Source organism: Castor canadensis, chromosome 9, assembly GCF_047511655.1.
Source record: "Castor canadensis chromosome 9, mCasCan1.hap1v2, whole genome shotgun sequence".
NCBI lineage: Eukaryota > Metazoa > Chordata > Mammalia > Rodentia > Castoridae > Castor > Castor canadensis.
In genome coordinates, this window is record NC_133394.1 from 95,205,034 (window position 1) to 95,211,256 (window position 6,223).

Below are 6,223 nucleotides of genomic sequence, written 5' to 3' on the forward strand. Positions count from 1 at the left end.
TATCCCTGTCTTGCTTGGGTGTCAGATTAATGCTGGCCTCATAAAACTAGTTTGGAAATATTTTCTGTGCTTCAATTTTTTTGGAAGAGTTTCAGGATTGGTATTAGTTCTTTAAATTTTGGTAGAATTAGGCTCTGAAGCCCTCCAACAGAATATGTACTCTGTTGAATGGAATATTCTGTATATGGCTGTTAGGTTCATTTGGTCTAAAGTGTAATTATAGTCCAAAATCTTCTCACTTATTTTCTGTCTGGATAGTCTGTTGTTGAAAGTGGGAAACTGAAGTCCCCTTGTATTGTTGTATTGCAGTCTATCTCTCCCTTCAGATCTATTAATTTTGATACATTTATGCACTCTAAATTAGGATATATATATATATATTTATAATTATATCTCTTCCTTTTGAGTCATCCCTTTATCATAATCTAATGACTTTCTTTGTCTCTTTTTACAGTTTTTGACTTATATTTTGTCTGATATAAATATAGTTACCTTTTTCTTTTTTGGTTTTCATCTGCAAAAATATAATTTTTCAACCTTTCACTTTCAGTCTATATATGAAGTAAGTCTCGGGTAAACAGCAGACAGCTGGACTTTAATCCATGTACCTTCAGGGAAATTATTGAAAAGTAAGGACTTAACTATTGCAATTTCATTATTTCCTGGTTGCCTTATGGGTACTTTGTTTCTTTTTTCCTCTCTTGCTATCTTCCTTTCTGGTTTCATGGTTGTCTGAAGTTGTAGAGTTTGAATCTTTTCTTTTTACCTTTTATGTATGTTACTTTGTGATCACCATGAGGCTTACACAAAACATATGACTGTATACTTAAATTTACCAGTGAGTTATATACTTCACTGTATTTCCATGTTACTAAATAGCGTTCTTTTCATTCAGCTTGAAGAACTTCCTTTAGCATTTCTTAAAAGGCAAATCAGGTGGTGATGAACTTTCTCAGCTTTTGTGTGAGAAAGTATTTCTTCCTCATTTCTGAAGAACAGCTTTTCTGAATAAAATCCTCTTGGTTGACAGTTTTTTCTGTTAACACTTTGTCACTATTACTCCATTATGTCCCAGCCTGTAAAGTTTCTGCTCTGAACTCCATTGATGGTTTATTAAGTCTCCCTTGTATTGTGTCATGTTTGTTTTCTCTTGATTTTTTCAGATTATTTACCTTTGTTTTGATAGTTTGATAACAATATGAATTCGGTTAGGGACCTTAGAGCCTCTTGTAACTGGATGTTGTCATCTTTCTCCACATTGGAAAAATTTTTAGCCATTCCTTCCCCCACATCTCTGAAACTGGGGATTGAGCCTCACACATGCTAGGAAAGCACTTTGCCACTTCTATGTTCCCAGCCCTTTTAGTTTTTTGGTTTTGCTTTTTGTCTTTTGTTTTTTGTGGGGTTTTTTTGTTTTGTTTTATTTTGTTTTGAGATAGAAACTTGCCAACAATGTACTGGTGGTCTTGAACTCATGATCCTCCTGCCTCTGCCTCCCAAATAGCTGAAATTACAGGCATATATCACCATGTCCAACTCACTACTTGCTTAATATGCTTCAAGAGACCTTTATTTCTCTCTCTTATCCTTCTTAAAATTCTATTGTGAAAATATTAGTAGTCTTGTTGACATTCAATAATTCCAATAGGCTTTCTTTATTGTTCCATTTCTTTTTCAATTATTTGACATAGGGTCTTACTACGTAGCCCAAACAGACCTGAAACTCCATATCACACTGTGTTAACCTCCTGAGAGATGCGGTTTGGGGCATGTATCAACATGCCCAGAATTCCCCTAGGCTTTCAAAGTCCTGTTTTTGAGTTCATTGATTCTTCTTCTCCTTGGTCAAGTCTGCTATTTCTACTGAATTTTTCAATGCTGTTATACTATTAATCGCTAAGACTTCTTCTCCTCTTCCTCCTTCTCCTCCTATCCTTAATCAGATTTTTCTTTTCCTCACACAGGGTCACCAACATTCGTCTCAAACTCATGATCCTCCTGCCTCTGCCTCTTGAATGCTGGGATCATAGACATGTACTACCATACTCAGCTTAAGTCAAATTTCTTGATTTTTTCATGTATTGTTTTCCAAACCTTACTTAACTTTCTTCCATTTTTCTTGTAGTTCATTGAATCTTTTAAACATGATTTTTCTGAATTCTTTGTCAGTCAATTCATAAATCTCCATTTATTTAAGCTCTACCATTGGAGCTATATTAATTTCTCTTGATGATGATCTGATTCCCTGATTCTTCATCATCCTTGTTTCCTTTCATTGTTATCTAAGCATTTGAGGAAGCAGCTGTCTCTTCCAGACTTTACACATGTTCTTTGATAGGGCTAGACTTCTGATTAGTCTAGCCTGGGATTCTGGACAGGCCAGCTGGTAATTACCACAGGTAGCAGAGCTTGCAGTAGGGTCCTTTGTTAGGCTGAGCCACTGCCTTTGCTCTGAGAGAAGACTGGGGATGCTGGCTGAGCTCTACTGGTTGGTGAGAACACTGGCAAGCCTCTAAAATTAGGCAGAGCTTCTGGCTAGGGACAGCAATTGCCTCTAATCAGTCAGGGTTGCAAGCTCTACTCCCCAGTCATGTGGTGTTGCTGTTTGGATGCTACACTTGGGTAGAGCTGCAGTTTGAGCTCCAAAGTTTGGTAAAGTTTTTGCTTGGGGCATTCAGGAACAGAAAGTTCAATACAGGAACAGAAATTACAATAGAGTCTTGCCTCCCTGCATGGGAAAGTCTTGGGGTGTGCTCTGAGGCTGGGGTGAGTTGGATTTTGGTCTCCCAAAATTGGGCAAGGTCAACCTCAGTGCTCTACAGAAATGCACAGAGCCTTGAATTAGGTTCTGAGGTTGAGTGTGGTAGATGACTATCTATGGACTCAAACCAGGTAAACTTCTCACTCTACTTCTGGAATCAATAAGTTCAGCTTTACAGGTAGGCTATGCTATTGACTGGTGTCTCTCCATGATCTGATGCTGGTCCCTGTGAGACCTGACCCATTTCTTTGTTTCTACCTGACTCCAGTGTTCCTCATGAGGCAAGATCATGTGGGTCTCCTGAGAAATGTCTCAGAGCTAAGTAAGCTGAATGTTCATCTCAAGCTCTTTTCCTACTGTCATATATGTAGACTCAGAAGAATCCCTTTGTGTTGGAAGTGAAACTTTTCTCTTATTCTTATAATGTTAGGTTTCTGTCATTGAATTTGAATTTTTGAGTTCTGTGATCCAGGCAGCATCTCATCTCTCTCTCTCTCTCTCTCTCTCTCTCTCTCTCTCTCTCTCTCTCTCTTTTTCTGTTAGGACTAGAGTTTGAACTAAGGGTCTTATGCTTTGGAGCCAAATGCTCTAACACTTGAGCCACGCATCTTCCAGCTTTTTCCTACAGTGATTTTTCTAAGGGATCTTGCTTTACGTCCAACCTAGATTGGGATTCTCCTATTTATACTTCCTATGAAGCTGGGATGACCAGCATGTGCCACCATGTCCAGTTTTTTATTGCTTGAGAGGAGGTCTTGCAAACTTTTTGTCAGTCTGGGGTCAAACCATGATCCTCCTGATCGCCACCTCCCAAATGGCTAGGATTACAGATATGAGCCACCATGCCAAGCTAGTCTCATTCTTAAGTTTTGAGATTTTTATAAGAGTGTCCATGTCTGTAGACAGTTTCTATTTGGACTTTCTCATGAGGCATGTGGGGGATATGTGGATAGTAAAGTCTGGCACCTTCTGTCTTGAAATCATGCGCTGTTACTCCTCTTTCTTAATTTTTCCTCCCATTATATTGCTATAGCTCTTTATGTAAATCCTAAACTCTTCCAAAATTATTTTTGTTCATGGGCAGATGTTGGTCTTTGTAGAGAAAAGAAAGACTTAATTTATTTCTCTGCCATCATGCTGACATAACTCCTCTGCAAATAAATCTTAAACTTCAAATAGTCTTTAAGTTTTTTTTCTTATATTATTATTTTGACACTATTTTCTATACCATACAGGACAACTCAAATAACTAATTAGGTTACTTTTTAGAAATCTTAATGTTTTGTGTATAAGAAAAGAGATAAAAGTTGAATTTGGCAATTTTTTCCATGAACTTTATGAAAGTTTTATTGAAGTGTAATTGCTGTACAATAAGCTTCATATATTTAAAGTGCATAATTTTATAACTTTGGACTTGAAATCATCACTATAATTATGATAGTGAACAAAGCCATCACCAAAAAATGTTTCCTCAGTACCCTTTGTAACCATTCCCTCCAACCTCTAGCAATCCTTTCCCTCATCAAGAAAATGCTGATCTGCATTCTGTCATTATAGAGAAGTTTTCATTCTCTAGACCTTTTTATATAAATGGAATCAATTAAACATGCACTCTTTTGTCTAGTTTTTCATTCATTAGAAACAGAGTCACTCACACTGCAGGATATGTCAATAGTTTGTTTTTTATTCCAGTGCATGGATATACCACAACTTGATTACACACTCACCTGTTGATGTACATTTTTATTGTTTCCAGTTTGAAGTTATTACAAATAAAGTTTCTGTGAATATTTGTGTATAAATCTTTGTATGAACATATATTTTTCCTTTTCTCTGGGGTAAATATTTAAGAGTAGAATATCTGTATAATATGAAAGGCACATGTTTAAATTTATGAGAAACTGTCTATTTTTCAAATTAGTTGAATGAGTTTATAGTTCCATGAGCAGCATATGAGTTGCAGACCTTCCAGATTCTCTGTGACAATTAGTATGCTCAGTACTTGTCATCATAGCTGCTCTAATGTATGTACAGGTATCTCATTGTGCACCTAACTAATAATTACATTCAACATGTTTCTGTGTTATTTTTCATCTGTGCTTATTTGAAACATCTTTAATGATGTGTTTATTCAAATACGTCTCTGTTTTATTGTGTCATTTGTTTGATCATTATTCAGCTTTGAAAAGTTTTTTAAAATGCATTCTGGATACTAGTGAGTTGTTTATCAGATGTTATGTTTTGTAAAGATTTTTTTTTCCCAGTCTTTACTGGGGAAAACACAGCTTTTTTTATTTTAGTGAAACCTATTTTACCACTTTCTTTTATTATGGACCAGACTTTTGGTGTTTTATCTAAGAAGGACTTACTTACCTTAAAGTCCCAAATATTTTTTATTGTTTTCTCTAGAAATGTCATAGTTTTAGGATTCATACTATGATCCATTTTAATTAATTTTTATATGATATAAAATATAGCTCTACCACTGAGCCGTGTCCCCAGTTACTTCATCATTTGTAAATGTCTTTTTTAATCATTCTCAAAAACAGTTTATAGCTTTCAGTATACCCGCCATTCACATTTTTCATATTTGTCTCTAAGAGAGATATACTCCCTAAATCCATTCATTGTGTTGTGTCAACACAGTCCCTTTGGCCAGGTTTTCCTCTTTCGTGACATGGCCTTCTCTGCTGGAAATGATGAATGCCCCTTATCTTCCCAGATGCTTCTTAAATGATGGCAGCACTTTCCCAAGTCAGGAAAACCACCCACCCTTTTGGTCCCTCAGTTATTTGTTGTCAATTCTTTGTGATATTGCTATTTATTTTCTTCTTTCTCTACTGAAGCAACTGAAGAACAGTAACTAGATCCAGAACAGAGCTTGCTATCCAATGATTGCTCAGTAAACGCTGGGGAATTTAAAAAATTGAAAAAAAAAATTCATTACATTTACCCAAAGCACCTATACCACAGTTAACACATGCTTTTAAATGTCTATGAATTTAAACCAGAGGCATGGCTAAAGTGGTAAAGTGCCTGCCTAGCAAGTGCCAAGTCCTGAGTTCAAATTTCAGTACTGAAAAAACCCCAAAAGTCTATTAATAGAGAAGTGAACAAGATTGAGGAAAATAAAAACACTAAATTTTCATGGATCCAATAAAAGCATAAGAATTTCTTTTCTCATCACCAGATAACCTATCTGAATGCTTCCGTGTGCTGGGTGCTAGTGGTTCATGCCTGTAATCCTAGCTACTTGGGAGACTGAGATACATAAGATCATGATTCAAGGCCAGACCAGGAAAATAGTTCAAGAGACACCCATTTCCAAAATAACCAGACCAAAAACTAACAGGAGGTGTGGCTGAAGTAGTAGAGAACCTGCTTTTGAAGCAAGAAGCCCTGGATTCAAACCCCAGTCCCACAAAGGAAAAAAGAAGAACTTAGGTGGTCATCCATAGAAAA